The 24297-nt window shown below is 42.6% G+C and overlaps 1 protein-coding gene across 2 annotated transcripts in view; it reads left to right on the top strand.

Annotated features, from left to right (window-relative positions):
- Nucleotides 1-24297, top strand: part of Stlk (Ste20-like kinase) — a 265199-nt gene that overhangs the window by 209819 nt on the left and 31083 nt on the right. The window lies entirely within an intron of this gene.

The raw sequence follows: 24297 nt of genomic DNA, 5'->3' as shown, positions 1-24297 counted from the left end.
ATGTAACCCTTTTTCAAATCAAAAAATGTTTGTTAAAGATTTGCCCCTTCAAATGTCAATTTTTTTCCATAATTTTTAACTTAAACGTTATTTGGACTTTCTCCTTGATATTAGGAAAGTTGTAGCTGCGTCCGCGTGCGTGCGCGGTTTTAAAAGCCAAAAAAGGTAAAAAAGTCATATTTCCAGAAATTGCATGTGAAATGACCATCTCTATTCATGGGAAATGTTTTTTATGTTATTATTTATTGTCATATAGGGATTTTATTTTTCAATTTGTATATGCTTTGCCTGGCAACCCGAGGCGTTACCTTCAGGTAGTATGCAAAGGTAAATGAGGGAAATACTTTGACAAGATTTTTTGAAAAACATGAAGTTGTAACTCGAATCCTTGGAATTAAATAGTTAAAAGGCTGGGAACAATCTTAAACAAACTGCAAGGAAAAGGTTAACTCTACGAAATATGAAGAATATGCCTCAAAAACGGCATCACTTTTAGAGGAATTGTATCCACAAAAGAAATTGACCCCGACAGTCCATAAGATATTGGCGCACGGAAAAGAAATAATCGAATAACAGTGTTTGCCAATTGGAGAGCTTTCCGAAAAATCGCAGGAATCGCTAAACAAATGTTCAAAAAAATATAGATTGCTGAATACATTTAAGACATCAAGAATGAAGGAATATGAGGATCTGTTCAATATGTTGGCTGCTTCTTCTGATTCTCTAATTTCCTCATTGCGGCATGTAAAGTCAAGAAAAGAGTTAGAATCTAGTAATCATAGTCCAGAAATGTTAATTCTAATGGATTTACCAAATTGTGACCATTATTTCAATAAACATGAAATAAAACATTTTTTTTTAGTTAGTGATTTTTAATCGACCTATGTTTACTATTGAGTGCGTTAGCAAACTCGAGGTCATTTTTAGAAGTTGAGTTTATAATTCAACAGTCTAGCATTTCAACACACTGCACTCAGTGAGGAGTGAACCTCGGACTTTCTGGGATTTGCAAATTTCGGTAGGTCGTCAACGTTACCACATCAGCCAGAGAAGAGGATGGGAGCTGAGCGTCGAAACTTCTATTTATACCACATCTAGGAATATGTAATTAGGCATTACATACTTATAGGTGTGACTTACGTCAAAGCTTTGTCGCTAAACTTCTAAAGTGTGTGAAACCTATATTGGTTGTCTGTTTGGAAACAATCTGTTTCCCAAGTTTTTCAGACGTGAATAACAACTACTAATTACTTAATTGATGTATTCGAAACGTACGCATTTTGTAATGCAATTTGCATTATGCGATTGTTATAGGGCGTGTCTCCCTTTTTGTTAGTTAGTGATTTTAATCGACCTATGTTTATTATTGAGTGCGTTAGCAAACTGGAGGTCATTTTTAGAAGTTGAGTTTATAATTCAACAGTCTAGCATTTCAACACACTGCACTCGGTGAGGAGTGAACCTCGGACTTTCTGGGATTTGCAAATTTCGGTAGGTCGTCAACGCTACCTTTTTATTTTTTAACTTCAATTTTTTTTGTTTAAGAAACTAAAAAAAACCAAAAAATTTGTAAAAATAAGTTTTTTTTGTCGGAAAAAAATGGATTTGTTTTTAAGTTCTGACTTTGCCGATTTGTAACTACGCCTCTGCCACGCCCACACCCTGTCTCAAGCAATAATTTTAAAGATGGGTCAATTATCTATCATATGTCGTTTACATTATTTTTTAATTATCTCCACTGGTTCAAAAGTTATTATTTATTACCAAAAAAAGTCAAAAGGCGCCACTGTGCTCCGGTTCAACTCATCCGCGTTTTCCTGCCTTTTCTCAGTTTTTCGCAGTTTTCGCCGAAAAAAATTAGCGAAAACCTTTTTGGAAAGCTGCGTATTTTAATGAGGTGCGCTGGTCCACAGCTGATCCTCCGGGTTTTCTGCGGTCAGTGAGCCGTGTGTCGTCGTTTGGCCTTAAGTTTCTGTTTTTTGCGGGTGTCTTGATATGAGACCCTTTTTTCGGAGCCTGATTCGATTTCAGTATTTCGGAAGTTATGGGTTTTCGAAATTTATCCATTTAAAGCTGTTTTCCCGTCAAACTAGCGTCTTTCATGGCTTTCGTGCCAATGGCCTAATATCCCTTTTCATTTTGGTTATTAGCTCTTGAGTTCTCTTGCTATTGACGGTTGGCCAGCAGAGTTTTGATCTCCTGAGACCCTGCTTTTCCGACCAACTTTTGCCTCTGAGAGCTCCGGAAAGTGGACCAATTTCAGCATTTTTCGAACTTTGAGGTCCTTTTGCTAAGAATCCTTGCGTCGGGGAACTTTTTGGAAAACGCAGTTTAACTTCGGAATTCATAACGAATCCAAAAATATAGCATCCATCGAGGTAAATTTAAAAAGCATTAAAAATGCTGCACAGTGTTATTGGAAGGTTTAACGTATGAGTGGGCCTTTAAGCTGAATCACAAATGTATTGTTCTTAAAAGAAAGCACAAAACAAATCTGGAAAATTCAAAAAATTCATAAAAATTATTCATTTATTCATTCAATTCGAAATGAACAAGAACAAGTTAACTTCGGCCTGCCGAAGTTTATATACCATTGCAGGTATGCCAACTTAAAATGTTGTTTTTACATTGCCAAAAACCAAAACGCCTACTTTCTACAAAGTTACAAAAGTTCCTACATATGTACTTCCTGCAATAGAAAGAACACTTTTGAGAAAGTTTCATCGCGATAGCTTTAAAAATGGGGGACTAGTTCGCATAGAAACGGATAGACTGACAGACGGACATGGCTAGATGGACTCGGCTATTGATGCTGATCAAGAATATATATACTTAATGTGGTCGCAAACGTCTCTTTCACTGCGTTGCAAACATCTGACTGAAATTATAATACCCTCTGCAAGGGTATAAAAATAATTATCTGTAAGGGTATGTAAGCTTCGGCTGGCCGAAGCTAGCTTCCTTTCTTGTCTTATATTTGTTTTATTATTCATATGGAAGCCTTAAGATAAAGTTGTCCGATCCAGCTTGCTCCGACATATGTACTACCTGCAATAGAAATAAGTCTTTTGGGAAAGTTTAATCGCGATACCTTTAAAACTGAGAGACTAGTTCGCATAGAAACGGACAGGCGAACTTGGCTAGATGGACCGGCTATTGGTGCTGATCAAGAATATATTTAATTCATGTGGTCAAATCAAATCGAATTATATCTTTATCTCTTCGGAAATCCTTAAAGGTGTGGGCGCCAGACACATTTTAAAATCGTTATTGGGCGATTGTGGGCGTTAGAGGGGGCGTGGCGCTTGGCTTAAATAAACTTGCGCTGCGTAGTTAGCCCAAGAACATGTGTGGGAAATCTCAACCTAATAGCTTTTGGAGTTTCCGAGATCTCTGCGTTCATACGGACAGACAGACGGACAGACAGACGGACAGACAGGCGGACATGGCTATATCGACTCGGCTAGAGACCCTGATCAAGACTATATATTCTTTATAGGGTCGAAAACGCTTCCTTTTCCCTGTTACATACTTTTGCACGAATACAAAATACCCTTTTACTCTACGAGTAACGGGTATAAATACCACATAACCTATTGTTTTGTGTTCGAATAAAAGTCATCAAACTTTATTTCGTATTATCCACCGGTGATCCTGAAAATATGGTGTCAGGAGTGGGATTTTCTTGGAAAAACAGCAGAGAAGTTACCGTGGCACAGAGATTCATTAAAATCAGAGTGTGGCTAATTGCTGCATTGTTCATCCAGGAAGAGTTTTACGCGAGGAAAGGCAGCTAACTGGCAATACGTGTACACCGGACAGGTGTAGCAAGGTTTGCATCCTACGCAAAGGTCCTGCAAGAAGGAAGGCGACATCGAAAATTTGGCTTTGGGAAAGCGCAAATCTGGTGAAAAATCCTGAAAAAATAGCTGTTCGGTGAAGAAGCCTGAAAATGTGCATTGGTTGCAGAAGCGGAGAGTGAGTGCTTTTCAAAAAAATGTTTAGCAAAAATTCATTTTATTACCTAATCACTAGGTTGGGTTAGGTGAACATGGTTGGGGATTATAGACTAATCCCCTCACTTAGGCCGCCATGGGCCCCTTGTGATACCATATGATCTCAGAAAAGATCCATTTCGCTAGCCCATGGGTTATTGGGTTTCTCGAACCAGTTGGTTCTTTTCAGAAAACAAAGGAGTTTGGGTATGCTGGTGCCTTGTATGGCTGCAAGGTTTGGAAGCGTGTAGCTTCCTAGTGTTTGAAAACGTTTGAGGTTGTGTGCTGGGCAGAAGCACAGGAGGTGTTCAATGTTCTCCTCTTCTTCTATTTGTTTACAGCTGCGAAAGTAGTCGTAGCTGCTGAGTCCTAGCCTGCGCGCGTGAGTCCATAAGAGACAGTGGCCCGTGAGGGCATTAATTAGAGTGGAAACGTCTGCCCTGTTACATTGTAACAGGGCTTTGGTTCTTTTCGGGTTATAATTACCCCAGGTGAGCCTGGACGTGTGGCATGTTGAGATCGTATTCCACCGGTTGTTGGAAAGGGTGTACAATTTTTGTTTGAGGAAATGCTTACAGATAGCTAAGGGCATGCCCAACGTGTCCTTATGGCGAAGGATGTCGGTGGTTGTCCCTTGTCTTGCTAATTCGTCCGCTATGCAGTTGCCTTTAGTGTTACGGTGTCCAGGCACCCAAATGAGGCTGATTCTGAGATGAGTGGCCATCTCGTTTAGAGATTTGCGGCATTCAGAGATAGTTAGTAAGTTAGTTGAGTAGGAGTCGAGGGCCCAGAGGGCTGCTTGTCTATCCGAAAAGATGAAGATGTCTGTGTTGCAGTGTTTTGTTGTATTTAGGCTTCCTGGATTGCCATCACTTCCGCTTGGTAGACACTACAGTGATCTGGTAGTCGAGTTAGGGTGAGAAAACTCCACATCTCGTTTTGCAAGTTAAGCTTGGAGCCATCTGTGTATATATTGACGGCGTTCTCGATCTGGTGAGGGAGGTGGTCCCAGTCTGTGCGGGTGGGTATGAGAACCTTGTATCTTTTTTCGAAGCTGACTATTTGTGGGACGTAGTCTGTTATGTGTGGTATATAACGCTGGTTTGTTAGTACAATGGAGTGACCTGATGAGCCTGTTGACCAAGCCGACGCTTCGCGGAGCCTCAGCGCCGTTGCTGATGCCCAGCTTTTGGCAAGCAGGTCTAGAGGTTCTAGGCCAAGAATTGTGTTCAATGCTTCAGTGGCTGTTGTGTGAAGCGCCCCACTTATGCACAGTTCTGCGCTTCTTTGGATCTTGTGCAGATTCTTTAGGTTGCAATTCTTTTCTAGGGAGTGCCACCAGACGATGTTTCCGTAGAGGAGGATGGGTCTGACTATTGCAGTATATAGCCAGAGGACTATTCCGGGAGAGAAGCCCCACTTTCTCCCTATAGCTGTTTTACAAGCAAAGAGTGCTATGGCCGCTTTGCGTGTGCGGTCCGCGATGTTCTCTGCCCAGAGGAGTTTCTTGTCTAGGATGACGCCTAAATACTTTGCTTGGTTACTAAGAGTAAGGCGAGTTTGGTGTAGTTTTGGGAGAGTTAGACTTGGTATTTTATACTTGCTTGTAAATAGAACTATTTCTGTCTTTTCTGGGTTGACACCCACTCCGCAGCGCGCTGTCCACCTTGATAGTGTGGATAGGGCTGTCTCCAGGAAATTTTCCTTGCATTAGGATAACCACGTCGTCCGCATAGGCCACCACTTTTGTTCCCGCTTCCTCTAGAAGTGATAGAAGTTTAACACCGCCTCGCGGTGTTCCTCTACTAACGTTCTTAGTCGATTGTGCTGATCCCATAGTGGAGTACACTACCCTACTGGTGAGTATGGTGTGAATGAGTCCCACTATAGGACGCTCAATGCCTAGTTCCGTCATAGCGCCAGTGATAGCCGTTGGGGTGACATTGTTGAAAGCGCCTTCTATGTCTAGGAAGGCTGCCAGGGAGTATTCCTTGTTATAGAACCCTCTCTCTATACAAGATACTTGGGAGTGTAGTGCAGTATCTGTTGATCTGCCTTTACGGTACGCATATTGTGCATTGGAGAGTAAACTAGGGTTGGTAGTTAGTCTGATGTGTGTGTCAATTAGCCTTTCCAGGGTCTTTAACAAGAAGGAGGAGAGGCTTATTGGACGGAAGTCCTTTGGAGAGGTTTGAGAGGGCTTGCCATCCGGGCCAGGTGATTTGAAGGGCTTAAAGGAATTTATAGCCCCATTGATGCATTCAGGGTTTGAAATGTTGACTATGCTCTGCTCGTCGAGGTTCTCATTTACGTGGAGGTTCTCAACTGCTTGAGTGTTTTTAGGGAAGTGGGTATCTACCAGGATTTCTAACGTTTTTTGGCTGTTACCCGTCCAAGTGTCTTCATTGGTTTTTAGGTATCCAACGGTTGCTGGAGATTTTGCTAAGATTCTTCTGAGCCTGGAAGCCTCCGCTGTAGATTCTATGCTACTGCAGAAGTTGGCCCATTCTCTTCGCTTTGATATTCTAATTTCTTTTTTGTATTGGCTTAGCTTCGTATGGTACGTGATCCAGAAAGCTTCGCTGTTGCTGTATTTAGCTTTGTTGAAGTGACTTCTGCAGTCGCTTTTAAGAGCCGCCAGTGTGGTGTTCCACCACGGCGGTTTTTGCTTTGTTTTGACTGTTATGCTTGGGCAGGCCTTTTTAAAGGCCTCACCACAGATGACAGTGAAAGTATTGACTATGTTTTCTAATTCCTGACTGTCGAGTATTTGAGTAGGTGGAGTGTTTAGGTTTCTATCGAGGAGTTTTTTCTAGTAACCCCAGTTAGTGCGTCTTAGATTTCTTATGTTCTCGGGGGGAGGACATTCTAGACATATTCTAAATTCTATATATGGGTGGTCGGAGAGGAGTGTTCAGTTCCCACTTTCCACTCTTCAAGATGGTTAAGTAGGGTGTCAGATAACAGGGTAATGTCTAGAATTTCCCTCCTATTTCTAGTGATGAAAGTAGCATTACCTTTGTTGCAAATGAATAGGTTGGATTGAAGGAGATAGTCATAAAGTAACTCACCCCTTTCATTTGTATTTGTACTTTCCCATTGTGTGTGGTGTGAATTGGCGTCTCCACCCAGGATGAGTTCCTTAGATGAGTGTGTGTGTATGAGTTGTTGTGTTGTGATGTTTGGTAATGGCCCCTCTTGGTCATTAGCCAGGTAAAACGATGATATGGTGTGATGTGTGTGTGAGTTTAGCTCCAGCCTGACCGTGGTAAGGTCGCCTTCACTAAACTGTGGGATTAGAAATGTGTAAAAGTGTGTTTTAGTGAGAATGCAGGTCCTAGGTTTGCCCTTACCCTTCATATGAAATAGCTTGTATGTGGCGGTTGATAAGCCACAGATGTTGTTTCTAACAATCCATGGCTCTTGGATGAGGACTATGTCTATTTTGCCCGTTTCCAGGCGGGTAAGGAGGGCAGCAGATGCTGCCTTGCTGTGGTGCAGATTAATCTGTAGGTACTGCACCATTTTGGGGGTTGGGCTCGTGTTGGGTACCCTCTACTTCCTCCACTATGTCCTAGAGCACACTACGACCCGGTCGGACCGTGTCATGGGTGCACAACTGCTTCAGGTTCTCAGTGAGCTCTGAATCAGTCGACACGTACACTGTGTGGAGGGCCTCCTCGTGCTCCATCTCGTCGTCACTCGGGGGTTCATAAGACGCGCAGGCCGCCAAATTGTCTGCCGCTAGCTTGTCCGTGTCGTAGATGCGGAGTTGCACCTTATCGAATCCGTAGTTGAATCACCACGTTCATGGTGACGCGTTCTGTCTTCTCAACCTTCACCACCTTCCAACCTTCTGTTGGGAGGTTGGGGTTGAACCTTGTCAGGAGGCTAAGAATAGCCTCTGGCTCAGAGGGTTCAGACGGCAACCACACCCTCGCCCTTGGTCTGGTCGGGATATCCGCTGCCTCGCAGACGGCTAGCTTGGCCCCGGGGTAGACCTCGCCAACTATGGTAATGGCAGACTTGTAGAGCGCTGCCGATCTCTCGTCCTCACAGGCGATCAACTTGACGTTGCCCTGGTACCACCCTGCATCTGTGCAGTCAGGGGGCGGTCCTGGGTTTTCGTCCACCACTTTTAAAGCCACCGTCGCAAGTGCCCGCCTAACCAGACCCCACTGGTTCCTTGGGATCCTGCCGCCTTCATCGTTCTGGTCGATGACGCCGATGATCTTCCGATCCTTCACCACCTCGGCAAAGGACCTAGACCACGTGCCGCGGCTGGTTGTCTTGGCCTTTTTGCTCGCTGGTAGAGCCACTATATCTTCCTGGATCTTCAGGTAATCCACCTTGGATGTCTGATCCTCCCGTATGGGGTTGGTGGCCAGACGTTTCAGGATGCGGTAAGCCTTCTTCCGTTCGAGCGGTCCTGCCTGGTTAGGTGGTGTCCGCTTAAACTCCTTGGCCCTGGTGCTTACCACAAGGTCATTCCTTGCACCTCCCTCCGGTTGGTTTGGCTGGCGGGCCGCCCCAGCATTGGTGGGTGTTTTGGACTGGCCCTTGCGGTTCGTTGGAGCTACTTGGCTGCGTGGTCCGCTGGCCTTGGCTGGTGTCGATGTAGCATGTATTGGGGCTTTCGGTACGGCACCCTTGCTCATTTGGTCGTCTTTGGTGTTGACTTCCGAATTTTTAAGTGTGTCGGACTCTGCGTTTATTGTTTCTTTGTTATTTAACTTCTCCATGCTTGTTCCCACGAACTGCGGAGAAAGGACAGGTCCACCCAGGCAGAGATCCGCTGTAGCCGGGTAAGGCTGGTTAGAACAGGCGGTCGCCACTTGCCTGAGCCCACCGTTAGAGACTGAGTTATTTGTTGACTCGGGCTCCCAGCCAGATTGACTCTCGGCACGGTTCGAGTGACACCGTAGTCCAGCCCGGGGCGGGGGGATAGGGAAGAGGTAGGCTTATGTGTGGGGAGTGGGTTTGTGTGAGCTATTTGACGGAGGCGGAAGCACAAGCGCGACGTCGGCACTGCTTCTGCGCAGATACCCGTAACCTGCCACCCGTTCGGTAGCCTTCAGCTCGGCGCCCTCGAAGCCATCCCACTAGCTCATGGGCCGAACCCCTAATCACTAAGCTCAGTTCAAAAATGCAATATAATTTATTAAATTGTTACCAATGCAGAGAAAAGAAATTTTATTTATCTATTGCCAATGGTTAAATCCTTATCTGGCTACCGAATACACAGGCCAACAGTGTTTTTGCTGCAGCCCTATTGGCATTAAATTGTGTTAATATAGACGTATATAAGCATTTCTGCATACTTAGTTTTCGCGTTTAACGGGTGGTTCAATTGTATTAAAACCTATGCCAAAAAATGGCTTATATGCCCTTCTACATAATTGCATTTAAGGTTCCATCATTATTTGAGTCAATAAAAGCATATGAGCCATTGAAATAATTTGTTCACCTCTATTCACAACCAGCTGTATGCGGTGAACAGGCTTAAAAAATACAAGGAAAAATATGTACCCTAAAATATTTGACAGGCATCTAGAGGCGTCTTCTCCCGAATTTTCGAGATAAATCCCACTATTGTATTTCGAAGGATGGAATTTATTGAATTTTTCCCGTAAGAACGTGAAAAGTAACAAGTATTGTTAAGTCACTCTTCCGTAACGAGTTTGTCGTGTTTTGTCACAGTAGGTTTTTTAAAGATAACAGTGGCGTAGCCTTAAAATTGTGAGAGGGGATTCTTAACAGGCATACTAACCCCTTGAAAATTTAATTTTTCGATGTTCGGCGCCTACTGCTAACCAAATTGAAAGGCAAATTTTTACGAATATGTCAGATATTTATGTAAAATGGGATTTAAAAATACTTGTTACTTTTTACGTTCTTACGGAAAAAATGTTATAAATTCCATCCTTCGACGTACAATGGTCTTACTTGTCTTAAAAATTCGGTGAAAGACGCCTCTAGATGCATGTAAAATATTTTAGGGCACATATTTTTCCTTGTATTTTTTAAGCCTGTTCACCGCATCAAGTTGGTTGGGAATAGAGGTGAACAAAGTACTTCAATGGCTTAGAGGCTTTGAATGACTCAAATTATGATGGAACCTTGAATGCAATTATGTATAAGGGCATCTAAGCTATTTTTTGGCATATCAATTGAGCACAGACCCCCAAAGATATCTTAAATCAAAATATTAAATGTTGCTATTTTTTTCAAACCGCGATTGCACAAATACCACCCGTTAAACGTGAAAACTAAGTAAGCAGTTATGCTTATATACGTCTATATTAACATATTTTAATGCCCATAGGCCTGCACCTTTTAATAAAGTAAATTTTGTTAGCCTGTGTTATTTATACTACCATCTAAGTGTAATTTGTTACAAATAATGGATGATTTTAACTCTAAGTCATAGACAAATTTTCGTAAATTTCCAGAATATTTTGTTTTGTAAATATCAATAAGTAATTGAGGGATTGATGTTTGGGTGTTATACTCTCCGATTAGTAGCTCAGATCCGTCCAACCTCGTGGTGTAAACCGCATGAGCAAGTGTTGGTTTTTTTTTTTCAGACCGCACCGACTGTGCCAATTATATATAGTTATTTTAACCAACTATTTTATTTATTTCAATGACGTTGACTTATGTACTGTGCTTAAACATAAAATGTATAAAGAGGAACAGCACAATTGACTGGCGCCTCGTGGTAACATAACCGTTCATTCGCTGGCTTATCTGGAGCTTGAGCTTGCTGATAAGATAAATAGTATTATCTGCATAAGCGAGCGAAAGAACGGAGAAAGAATTGTCGGCTTCTCTCTCCGTGAGAAACTACACTGAACAAAGTCTTATATATAATAATCTAGATATATAACTTACATAGGTAGGCCGAGCTTCAAATCTCATAAATGTGTAATCGCCCAAAGGATCGCCTGACGACCTTCCATTGACCACCGTGAAGCCGAAAAGCGTCTGTCACTTTGTCTTTGGCATTACGGGCTTCATTGAGGGAACTTGTGCTTAACTGTTGGTCAAGTCCGAGAAATTGTGCTTCTCCCAATCTTGCGTTACAATCTCCTATGATCAGTGCACTTTCATTTAATCGGACCTCGTATAACTTTTCTAAATCTCTTGTGAGGAGTTGAATAACTCATCACAAATAGCAGCAGCTAAAATAACGGATGGCCGGCCGCTTACCAGTTACGGCGAATTACCGTAGTAGCGGCGCGGCGGAGAGAGAGAGTTTGGAGACCGAGAAGTGTAGAGTGAGAGTTTGGAGACTTCGAGGTCGAGAGAGAGAACTCTGACAAGACAGTTTGGAGAGTCATGGCGGAGAGTGAGAGAGTGGAGACTTCGCGGGCAGAGCCAAAGTGCCGTGTGTGCAAAAGGAAATAACGGAACTGCACCGGACTTTGGACTCTGCCGTGAACTTTGGACCAGGAGGACAAGTGCCACATCTCAGCAACCGAGCGGCACACAGGCGTGCCACATGCAACATAAGAATCCGCGGGACGGCAGCAACGAGCAGAACTACAATTTAAGGCCGTGCGTGAAGGACAAGTGGGTCAAACAGGGACCACGGACTTTGGACCCGGAGTGGAGAGATGCCGCGGGCAGAGCGCACGAGGGACATAACGGTACCCGGAGGCCCTATATAAAGCCGCCGGGCGCTGGCAACTGGATCAGTCGATCACAAGGAATCAATCCGTCAAGATCAGTCAAGATAGCAAAGTGAATAAGTCAGTCAATCAGTGCCAAGTAATCTACAAGTGAAAACACAAGTCAAGTCGTCGGAAGCAGCGCCGTGGGAGCCTACAAGGAGCAAGATCGCTACGTCGAGACGTTCGGGATTGGATCATCAGGAATCTCCGAATTGAGACACAGGTAGCTGAGGTCCAGAGGGCATCAAACGGCTAAGTCAAGGCGAACTGTTCCTACTCCTGTACGACTAAAGCCTCGCATTGCGCCTGGCGTGTCCCTCAGAGTCGAGCAGTGAAGTCCTGCGACAAGAGATCGTGAACTCGGGGCGAGAGCCGTAGGGAGGTTATCACTTCAAGGCGCTGTCCAAGAGTGAACAGGCCAATTGTCATCTCAAGGCGCTGTCCTAGAGAGAACGGACCGTTTGTCAGTTCAAGGCGCTGACCTAGAAAGACCCACGGTTTCACGAGCCGTGACCGGCGTGTCCGTAACCCCAAGTACCAAAGCCACGCTACGTCCAACCTCACAACCAACGCACCCCGGAGCAGAGCATCGGACATCGAGCTGCACGGAAACGTCACGAACGAGCTAGCGGGTGAGGCCAGGGTGGAACGTTCGTTTACACCAGGCGTAAGGCAAGGTGAAGCACTAGGCAGCCTCCAGGTATCTACCTAGACTGTCAGAGCGATCCTAGCAAGAGCCTAGTGGGACCATCCGGGACAGAGCCAGGGACAGGCGGTTGTGTGTCTATAGGGGTTGCCCTGTAGAGCGCAGCTCCTGTTCACCCTAGTCTGAGAACGGTGACGCTTCCCTAAGCCCACACGGCTGATCTCCTTGCGAGTCCAAGGCGCTACGTGTGGTCGGCGAGTCAACGCATCGAAGCCGAACATCGCCGAGCGTCCACAGGGAGCTACAGGGAGCCACAAGACCGGAGCACGGCGTCAACGAGGAAGGCGATCACCGAGGCATCGCACCGTCGTGGAGAGACGAGCATCACTAGGAGGCACCGAGCACCACGAGTGTCGACACCAAGGCCATCCGAGCCACCAAGCCCGCTGTAATCATACCCGCAATAAACCCAATTCGAACCCGTGAATTCTGTGCTTTCTCACTGATCTACTGGGCGGTCACGTTTACATAAATTTGGTGGGACGAACACATAACTTCTCTGAGCTAGCCGCACGAATCTCGTAGCGAGCCGACCTACAAAATCAGTTCGTTACACTCTTTCCCAATGATTGCAATTAATGTACAATGGCAGTAGGTGCAGAGTTTAATTTTTTTGCAGTCCTCAGTTGGATAATAATGACCTCATCTACATTAATGAAATTAATTATATTATTATTTTAGTTCTTCAAAATATTCTCTGCTTCTCCTTGGGATTCCCATTCCACCAGAGCCATAATTTTTCCATTCCGCTATTTCAACAGTTTTAAGAGCCAGTTTGTAGTTTTTATCTACCCTCAGACCTTTTACCACTACTCCTTTTTTCTGTTGTTGTTCTAGCAACATATTTATTGTATGCCTATCGGCTTCTCTATCTGCGCGAAGGCTAATACCCTCTTCTTTGAGAAGCATGTTGTCGTCGGTTAGCTGTTTGACCTGCAGGGAATTGTATGCCTATCGGCTTCTCTATCTGCGCGAAGGCTAATACCCTCTTCTTTGAGAAGCATGTTGTCGTCGGTTAGCTGTTTGACCTGCAGGGAAATGGCACCAATGTTCCTTTTCAGATCCTGTTTTAGCCCTTCGACGTCAGTTTTAGTTGGCTGGTCTCTTAACTTTATATCCAGCAGATTCGACATAGCTGGTGCCAGCTCCTTCAAGGACGCTCCTGGTGCAATATTTTGGGACGGATTTTGACAGTAGCTTCCTCTTTTGCGATACCTGCACTGGTAATAAGTAGTTATCTTTTTTATTCAAACTAGGCATGACTACTAAAACATTTTACCTACACGCCTAGTAGTTATCACCTCTAGTCTTGTTTTCTTCTTCCCATGCCGCACAGTGGCGCCTTGGGCCAAAAAAATTGTTCGACTTGTCCTAGAAAGTTGCGAGTTCCCTACCAATCGACAGGTAATTGTACCACTATTACAAATATGTAACCCTTTTTCAAATCAAAAAATGTTTGTTAAAGATTTGCCCCTTCAAATGTCAATTTTTTTCCATAATTTTTAACTTAAACGTTATTTGGACTTTCTCCTTGATATTAGGAAAGTTGTAGCTGCGTCCGCGTGCGTGCGCGGTTTTAAAAGCCAAAAAAGGTAAAAAAGTCATATTTCCAGAAATTGCATGTGAAATGACCATCTCTATTCATGGGAAATGTTTTTTATGTTATTATTTATTGTCATATAGGGATTTTATTTTTCAATTTGTATATGCTTTGCCTGGCAACCCGAGGCGTTACCTTCAGGTAGTATGCAAAGGTAAATGAGGGAAATACTTTGACAAGATTTTTTGAAAAACATGAAGTTGTAACTCGAATCCTTGGAATTAAATAGTTAAAAGGCTGGGAACAATCTTAAACAAACTGCAAGGAAAAGGTTAACTCTACGAAATATGAAGAATATGCCTCAAAAACGGCATCACTTTTAGAGGAATTGTATCCACAAAAGAAATTGACCCCGACAGTCCATAAGATATTGGCGCACGGAAAAGAAATAATCGAATAACAGTGTTTGCCAATTGGAGAGCTTTCCGAAAAATCGCAGGAATCGCTAAACAAATGTTCAAAAAAATATAGATTGCTGAATACATTTAAGACATCAAGAATGAAGGAATATGAGGATCTGTTCAATATGTTGGCTGCTTCTTCTGATTCTCTAATTTCCTCATTGCGGCATGTAAAGTCAAGAAAAGAGTTAGAATCTAGTAATCATAGTCCAGAAATGTTAATTCTAATGGATTTACCAAATTGTGACCATTATTTCAATAAACATGAAATAAAACATTTTTTTTTAGTTAGTGATTTTTAATCGACCTATGTTTACTATTGAGTGCGTTAGCAAACTCGAGGTCATTTTTAGAAGTTGAGTTTATAATTCAACAGTCTAGCATTTCAACACACTGCACTCAGTGAGGAGTGAACCTCGGACTTTCTGGGATTTGCAAATTTCGGTAGGTCGTCAACGTTACCACATCAGCCAGAGAAGAGGATGGGAGCTGAGCGTCGAAACTTCTATTTATACCACATCTAGGAATATGTAATTAGGCATTACATACTTATAGGTGTGACTTACGTCAAAGCTTTGTCGCTAAACTTCTAAAGTGTGTGAAACCTATATTGGTTGTCTGTTTGGAAACAATCTGTTTCCCAAGTTTTTCAGACGTGAATAACAACTACTAATTACTTAATTATTGTATTCGAAACGTACGCATTTTGTAATGCAATTTGTATTATGCGATTGTTATAGGGCGTGTCTCCCTTTTTGTTAGTTAGTGATTTAAATCGACCTATGTTTATTATTGAGTGCGTTAGCGAACTGGAGGTCATTTTTAGAAGTTGAGTTTATAATTCAACAGTCTAGCATTTCAACACACTGCACTCGGTGAGGAGTGAACCTCGGACTTTCTGGGATTTGCAAATTTCGGTAGGTCGTCAACGCTACCTTTTTATTTTTTAACTTCAATTTTTTTTGTTTAAGAAACTAAAAAAAACCAAAAAATTTGTAAAAATAAGTTTTTTTTGTCGGAAAAAAATGGATTTGTTTTTAAGTTCTGACTTTGCCGATTTGTAACTACGCCTCTGCCACGCCCACACCCTGTCTCAAGCAATAATTTTAAAGATGGGTCAATTATCTATCATATGTCGTTTACATTATTCAATTATCTCCACTGGTTCAAAAGTTATTATTTATTACCAAAAAAAGTCAAAAGGCGCCACTGTGCTCCGGTTCAACTCATCCGCGTTTTCCTGCCTTTTCTCAGTTTTTCGCAGTTTTCGCCGAAAAAAATTAGCGAAAACCTTTTTGGAAAGCTGCGTATTTTAATGAGGTGCGCTGGTCCACAGCTGATCCTCCGGGTTTTCTGCGGTCAGTGAGCCGTGTGTCGTCGTTTGGCCTTAAGTTTCTGTTTTTTGCGGGTGTCTTGATATGAGACCCTTTTTTCGGAGCCTGATTCGATTTCAGTATTTCGGAAGTTATGGGTTTTCGAAATTTATCCATTTAAAGCTGTTTTCCCGTCAAACTAGCGTCTTTCATGGCTTTCGTGCCAATGGCCTAATATCCCTTTTCATTTTGGTTATTAGCTCTTGAGTTCTCTTGCTATTGACGGTTGGCCAGTAGAGTTTTGATCTCCTGAGACCCTGCTTTTCCGACCAACTTTTGCCTCTGAGAGCTCCGGAAAGTGGACCAATTTCAGCATTTTTCGAACTTTGAGGTCCTTTTGCTAAGAATCCTTGCGTCGGGGTTTAACTTCGGAATTCATAACGAATCCAAAAATATAGCATCCATCGAGGTAAATTTAAAAAGCATTAAAAATGCTGCACAGTGTTATTGGAAGGTTTAACGTTTGAGTGGGCCTTCAAGCTGAATCACATATGTATTGTTCTTAAAAGAAAGCACAAAACAAATCTGGCAAATTCAAAAAATTCATAAAAATTATTCATTTATTCATTCAATTCGAAATGAACAAGAACAAGTTAACTTCGGCCTGCCGAAGTTTATATACCATTGCAGGTATGCCAACTTAAAATGTTGTTTTTACATTGCCAAAAACCAAAACGCCTACTTTCTACAAAGTTACAAAAGTTCCTACATATGTACTTCCTGCAATAGAAAGAACACTTTTGAGAAAGTTTCATCGCGATAGCTTTAAAACTGGGGGACTAGTTCGCATAGAAACGGATAGACTGACAGACGGACATGGCTAGATGGACTCGGCTATTGATGCTGATCAAGAATATATATACTTAATGTGGTCGCAAACGTCTCTTTCACTGCGTTGCAAACATCTGACTGAAATTATAATACCCTCTGCAAGGGTATAAAAATAATTATCTGTAAGGGTATGTAAGCTTCGGCTGGCCGAAGCTAGCTTCCTTTCTTGTCTTATATTTGTTTTATTATTCATATGGAAGCCTTAAGATAAAGTTGTCCGATCCAGCTTGCTCCGACATATGTACTACCTGCAATAGAAATAAGTCTTTTGGGAAAGTTTAATCGCGATACCTTTAAAACTGAGAGACTAGTTCGCATAGAAACGGACAGGCGAACTTGGCTAGATGGACCGGCTATTGGTGCTGATCAAGAATATATTTAATTCATGTGGTCAAATCAAATCGAATTAAATCTTTATCTCTTCGGAAATCCTTAAAGGTGAGGGCGCCAGACACATTTTAAAATCGTTATTGGGCGATTGTGGGCGTTAGAGGGGGCGTGGCGCTTGGCTTAAACAAACTTGCGCTGCGTAGTTAGCCCAAGAACATGTGTGGGAAATCTCAACCTAATAGCTTTTGGAGTTTCCGAGATCTCTGCGTTCATACGGACAGACAGACGGACAGACAGACGAACAGACAGACGGACAAGGCTATATCGACTCGGCTAGAGACCCTGATCAAGACTATATATTCTTTATAGGGTCGAAAACGCTTCCTTTTCCCTGTTACATACTTTTGCACGAATACAAAATACCCTTTTACTCTACGAGTAACGGGTATAAATACCACATAACCTATTGTTTTGTGTTCGAATAAAAGTCATCAAACTTTATTTCGTATTATCCACCGGTGATCCTGAAAATATGGTGTCAGGAGTGGGATTTTCTTGGAAAAACAGCAGAGAAGTTACCGTGGCACAGAGATTCATTAAAATCAGAGTGTGGCTAATTGCTGCATTGTTCATCCAGGAAGAGTTTTACGCGAGGAAAGGCAGCTAACTGGCAATACGTGTACACCGGACAGGTGTAGCAAGGTTTGCATCCTACGCAAAGGTCCTGCCAGAAGGAAGGTGACATCGAAAATTTGGCTTTGGGAAAGCGCAAATCTGGTGAAAAATCCTGAAAAAATAGCTGTTCGGTGAAGAAGCCTGAAAATGTGCATTGGTTGCAGAAGCGGAGAGTGAGTGCTTTTCAAAAAAATGTTTAGCAAAAATTCATTTTATTACCTAATCACTAGGTTGGGTTAGGTGAGCATGGTTGGGGATTATAGACTAATCCCCTCACTTAGGCCGCCATGGGCCCCTTGTGATACCATATGATCTCAGAAAAGATCCATTTCGCTAGCCCATGGGTTATTGGGTTTCTCGAACCAGTTGGTTCTTTTCAGAAAACAAAGGAGTTTGGGTATGCTGGTGCCTTGTATGGCTGCAAGGTTTGGAAGCGTGTAGCTTCCTAGTGTTTGAAAACGTTTGAGGTTGTGTGCTGGGCAGAAGCACAGGAGGTGTTCAATGTTCTCCTCTTCTTCTATTTGTTTACAGCTGCGAAAGTAGTCGTAGCTGCTGAGTCCTAGCCTGCGCGCGTGAGTCCATAAGAGACAGTGGCCCGTGAGGGCATTAATTAGAGTGGAAACGTCTGCCCTGTTACATTGTAACAGGGTTTTGGTTCTTTTCGGGTTATAATTACCCCAGGTGAGCCTGGACGTGTGGCATGTTGAGATCGTATTCCACCGGTTGTTGGAAAGGGTGTACAATTTTTGTTTGAGGAAATGCATACAGATAGCTAAGGGCATGCCCAACGTGTCCTTATGGCGAAGGATGTCGGTGGTTGTCCCTTGTCTTGCTAATTCGTCCGCTATGCAGTTGCCTTTAGTGTTACGGTGTCCAGGCACCCAAATGAGGCTGATTCTGAGATGAGTGGCCATCTCGTTTAGAGATTTGCGGCATTCAGAGATAGTAAGTGAGTTAGTTGAGTAGGAGTCGAGGGCCCAGAGGGCTGCTTGTCTATCCGAAAAGATGAAGATGTCTGTGTTGCAGTGTTTTGTTGTATCCAGGCCATGTCTTAGGCTTCCTGCATTGCCATCACTTCCGCTTGGTAGACAATACAGTGATCTGGTAGTCGAGTTCAGGTGAGAAAACTCCATATCTCGTTTTGCAAGTTAAGCTTGGAGCCATCTGTGTATATATTGACGGCGTTCTCGATCTGGTGAGGGAGGTGGTCCCAGTCTGTGCGGGTGGGTATGAGAACCTTGTATCTTTTTTCGAAGCTGACTATTTGTGGGACGTAGTCTGTTATGTGTGGTATATAACGCTGGTTTGTTAGTACAATGGAGTGACCTGATGAGCCTGTTGACCAAGCCGACGCTTCGCGGAACCTCAGCGCCGTTGCTGATGCCCAGCTTTTGGCAAGCAGGTCTAGAGGTTCTAGGCCAAGAATTGTGTTCAATGCTTCAGTGGCTGTTGTGTGAAGCGCCCCACTTATGCACAGTTCCCACAGCGGCTATGGCCGCTTTGCGTGTGCGGTCCGCGATGTTCTCTGCCCAGAGGAGTTTCTTGTCTAAGATGACGCCTAAATACTTTGCTTGGTTACTAAGAGTAAGGCGAGTTTGGTGTAGTTTTGGGAGAGTTAGACTTGGTATTTTATACTTCCTTGTAAATAGAACTATTTCTGTCTTTTCTGGGTTGACACCCACTCCGCAGCGCGCTGTCCACCTTGATAGTGTGGATAGGGCTGTCTCCATCAGGTTGCATAGCGTCTGAGGAAATTTTCCTTGCATTAGGATAACCACGTCGTCCGCATAGGCCACCACTTTTGTTCCCGCTTCCTCTAGAAGTGATAGAAGTTTATTAACAACTATAACCCATAGCAGAGGGGAAAGTACACCGCCTTGCGGTGTTCCTCTACTAACGTTTTTAGTCGATTGTGCTGATCCCATAGTGGAGTACACTACCCTACTGGTGAGTATGGTGTGAATGACGCCACTATAGGACGCTCAATGCCTAGTTTCTTCATAGCGCCAGTGATAGCCGTTGGGGTGACATTGTTTAAAGCGCCTTCTATGTCTAGGAAGGCTGCCAGGGAGTATTCCTTGTTATGGAACCCTCTCTCTATACAAGATACTAGGGAGTGTAGTGCAGTATCTGTTGATCTGCCTTTACGGTACGCATATTGTGCATTGGAGATTAAACTAGAGTTGGTAGTTAGTCTGATGTGTGTGTCAATAAGCCTTTTGAGGGTCTTTAACAAGAAGGAGGAGAGGCTTATTGGACGGAAGTCCTTTGGAGAGGTGTGAGAGGGCTTGCCATCCGGGCCAAGTGATTTGAAGGGCTTAAAGGAGGTTCTCCTTTACTAGTCGAGGTTCTCCTTTACGTGGAGGTTCTCTACTGCTTGAGTGTTTTTAGGGAAGTGGGTATCTACCAGGATTTCTATCGTTTTTTGGCTGTTACCCGTCCAAGTGTCTTCATTGGTTTTTAGGTATTCAACGGTTGCTGGAGATTTTGCTAAGATTCTTCTGAGCCTGGACGCTTCCGCTGTAGATTCTGCTACTGCAGAAGTTGGCCCATTCTCTTCGCTTTGATATTCTAATTTCCTGTTTGTAATGGCTTAGCTTCGTATGGTACGTGTTCCAAGAAGCCTTGCTGTTGATATATTTAGATCTGTTTAAATGACTTCTGCAGTCACTTTTAAGGGCCGCCAGGGTAGTGTTCCACCAAGGCGGTTTGTGTTTTGTTTTGACTGTTCTGCTTGGGCAGGCCTTTTTAATGGCCTAACCACAGATGTCAGTGAAAGTATTGACTAGGTTTTCTAATTCATGACTGTCGAGTACGTGAGTCGGTGGAGTATTTAGGTTTCTATCGAGGAGTTTTTTGTAGTACCCCCAGCTAGTGCGTCTTAGATTTCTTATGGTTATGCAATTCTACATATCGGTGGTCGGAGAAGGAGTGTTCGGCTCCCACTTTCCACTCTTCAAGATGGTTGAGTAGGGTACCAGATATCAGGGTAATGTCTAAGACTTCCCTCCTATTTCTAGTGATGAAAGTAGGGTCATTACCTTTGTTGCAGATGAATAAGTTGGATTGAAGGAGATAGTCATAAAGTAACTCACCCCTTTCGTTCGTGTTAGTACTTCCCCATTGTGTGTGGTGTGAGTTGGCGTCTCCACCCGTTATGAGTTCCTTAGATGAATTTACGGCTAACAGCCACTATAACGCCACCTCCTCTCTCGCACTGCATTCTGCAGAAGTCTCTATCTTTACGAAAAACTTGTTTCAAACTTCATTCGAACTAAAGTTAAAAATTAACCAAGTTTCAACCAGTATGATAACACAGGCCGACAAAATGTGACATGGGTCGGTGTCCAGGCCTGCCACCATTTTATTTCGATAAATGAGGCTTTTCTAAGCATAAGTTGCCACTACGCCTATAGTCCATCAGCTCTGGTATTTGCGGTATCACTATGGACGGCAGTCCATGTAGTGACGAAGCGCACCAGGAGAGTGTGCGAAGGCGACTACTATATATATACACGAAGAAATGAAAATCTACTGTGATGGTCCGATCATAATGAATGATACACCTATCGAAAGGTATTGCAAAAACTAACAGGATTGCATACCAAGACTTTAAGAAAATCAATTGGCTTGGAAGAGAGAGCAATGAAAGTGAAAAAGTGAAAATATCGAAATTTGGAGCTGTTGGTAAAAAACTAGTGACGATCGCACCTTCAACATACAAAAGTTCTGATATCAACATTTGTGACGAAAAATTATTACACTCGTCATTAAATAGACTTTCTAATATTTTCTCATTCGGCACGCTGCAATAGAAAATGCCTGTGAAGGGAAAAAGACCGGAATAGTTTGCTAGGGCGGGCCGAATGAGAAAATATTAGAAAGTCTATTTAATGACGAGTGTAATAATTTTTCGTCACAAATGTTGATATCAGAACTTTTGTATGTTGAAGGTGCGATCGTCACTAGTTTTTTACCTCGTTAAGAGGTGTTTTTATTTGATCTTTAATTTAAGAAAATCACAAATTTTCTTTGGCTGTTGGGATATATCTTCAAGAGTGGTCAACCAATTTTGGTAATCTTTTCGGAATTAAATAGTTACATGTCTCTTTTATACGGTCGTTTTGGAAAATCTAAGTCAACCACAAAAGGAGGTGGGCGCATTCAAAATTGTAAAGTCACAGCAAAGTTTAAAAATCTTCATTTGTGAACAGCGTTTAAGAATTAAATAAAAATATTTTCTTCTACAATGCATTTTTGATTCAAAGACACCTTATGTCCTTACTGTTTAGGACACTCATCAGGTTTTTGTGAATTGTTTTAGAATTTTTAAAATTGTTTTTCTTACTTGCTTCACAGTGACGATTCACTAACAGTGCCCAAACCTGTCACTATTTTACGTAACGCATAACTATTTTTGAGCACAAGTAACCCTTGCTCTAAAAATATTTATACATGGGTGTAAGTTAAAAGCTGGAGGGGTTTTACACTTCAGGCATTTCAGCCCCCAAAAATTAGTAGCCTACGCTCATGTGCTTATATTCAAAGCAAAACTACTTAGATCGTTTAGAAATATGTTATTTAAAATTGTGACAGGTTTGGGCACTGTTTGTGAATCGTCACTGTGAAGGAAGTAAGAAAAACAATTTTAAATATCCCAAAACAATTCACAAAAACCTGATGAGTGGCTTAAAAATTAAGGACATAAGGTATCTTTGGGTCAAAAATGCATTTTAGAAGAAAATATTTTTATTTAATTCTTAAACGCTGTTCACAAATGAAGATTTTTAAACATTGCTGTGACTTTAAAATTTTGAATGCGCCCACCTCCTTTTGTGGTTGACTTAGATTTTCCAAAACGACCGTATAAAAGAGACATGTAACTATTTCATTCCGAAAAGATTACCAAAATTGGTTGACCACTCTTGAAGATATATCCCAAAAGACAAAGAAAATTTGTGATTTTCCTAAATTAAAGATACCGCAAATACCAGAGCTGATGGACTATAGGCGTAGTGGCAACTTATGCTTAGAAAAGCCTCATTGTTCGAAATAAAATGGTGGCAGGCCTGGACATCGACCCATGTCACATTTTGTCGACCTGTGTAATGTCATAATCACTGTTGGAAATATTCATAAAGACAGATAGCGTTTTAGTTCTCATGCCGGATATATTTTGAATGTATATTTTCTGGACATTATTTCATGAATGAATGTTTAAATTTACTGCAGACAAGCTACTAGCAGGTTGCCAGTCGACGCATGTTGTTAAAGAGAAACTCTCAACATCCAGATTAGATGTCGGCCTTGCACGATCATAAGTACTATGAAGTACCTTGCGCAACGTATTTTTATAGGCAGGTAAAGATCAATGTTCCTAGGAATAAGAGTGTAGTTGAATTGGGCATAAGTGAATAATTTTCTTCCGGACGCATATTCTGTGAGGGCCATCCAAAGAGCTCAGAAGAAATTACATCAAAAGAAAGAGGCGGTGAAGAGCACAGTGAAGAGAGTATCAGACTACTCAAATAAGAGAGTGCCATCACAATAGACGCGTAGAATTCGAATCCGAAGATAGCCCCATCTGATATTGATTTAACTCCAGCGGCGAATAGGTAGAGAACATATTTTTGATGAGTGCATTCCATCCTAATGTAAACTCCTGCGACGAAACAGCAGAAAGCGGAGAGAGAGCGAGTGAAGGCATAGTGCGGCGAGCGATATCCCGAAAGGAGCGTCGAAAAATGAGCGTCAGGAGCGTTGAATAACGAACAGAGAGCGCCAATGCAAAGAGAGCGCAGTTTGGGAGAGTAACTATTGTACGATGCGAGCATAAACAACGCAATATAAACCGAAGAAGCTGAAGCAGGTCGCAATGCCCTGTTTCTCTTAAGTTTAAACTGAGCTTAATGACATCTGGTCTAGAAAATAAATGGGCAGCCAGAGAAAAAGTCGACCGCTGATGTTGTTGTTGTGAATAGGGCAGTAAAGCGAAACGAAGATCAATAGGATCCAAGAACAGGACGAAAGTGACGTCGACTATTGGGGGGTTTTTGATTCACCTTTAGAAGGAGCCCAAGTAAGAAATTATGAAATGCTCAACCGTAGAGTCCAAGGGGGGTTTGGATCTCTCTCTATAAATGAATGAAATAAAAGTGAGCCACTTTTTCTGATTGTGGCAAAAATTCACCCCTGAAACCCGTTTCGTAATGCTGCTCTGGTACTCAAAGTTTGAAATTGATGAATGAATGCAGATAATTAATTTTTTTTTAAACTGAAAAAGACGTATTAACACGGTGACATTCATCAATTTCAAACTTGGAGTACCAGAGCAGCATTTACAAAAGCTGAGCGTTAACAGAAAATTAATTTTGAAGATAATTAATTTTTTATTAACGCTCAGCTTTTCCGCAACATATTTACACAGCGCCTGTGTGTTAACTGGAAATTTACCGATGTGCACAAAGCGTTTGCTTGGTGGAGCTTCGAATAGAACACAAGAGGAACCAAACTAATAACGTGCGTCTTGCTCTTGTTGTTCTTCTTGCGATTCTTGTTGCGCTTTTCTTTTCCTCCACTTTCGTTTGTACAACGGGATCGTGGTTTGAAGAAGGGTTAGCTTGATCGGATGTTGCTGCAACTGGCTTATCCACCGTCCGCTGATTGAATTTCACGCTTGTCATAGTAGACTCCGGGAAGGCTTTCAGAAA

The sequence above is a fragment of the Drosophila takahashii genome, chromosome 2R, assembly GCF_030179915.1.
Source record: "Drosophila takahashii strain IR98-3 E-12201 chromosome 2R, DtakHiC1v2, whole genome shotgun sequence".
In the NCBI taxonomy this organism is placed as follows: Eukaryota; Metazoa; Arthropoda; class Insecta; order Diptera; family Drosophilidae; genus Drosophila; species Drosophila takahashii.
Note: the sequence above shows the minus strand (reverse complement) of the source record. Positions and strands in the feature narration are given on the sequence as shown.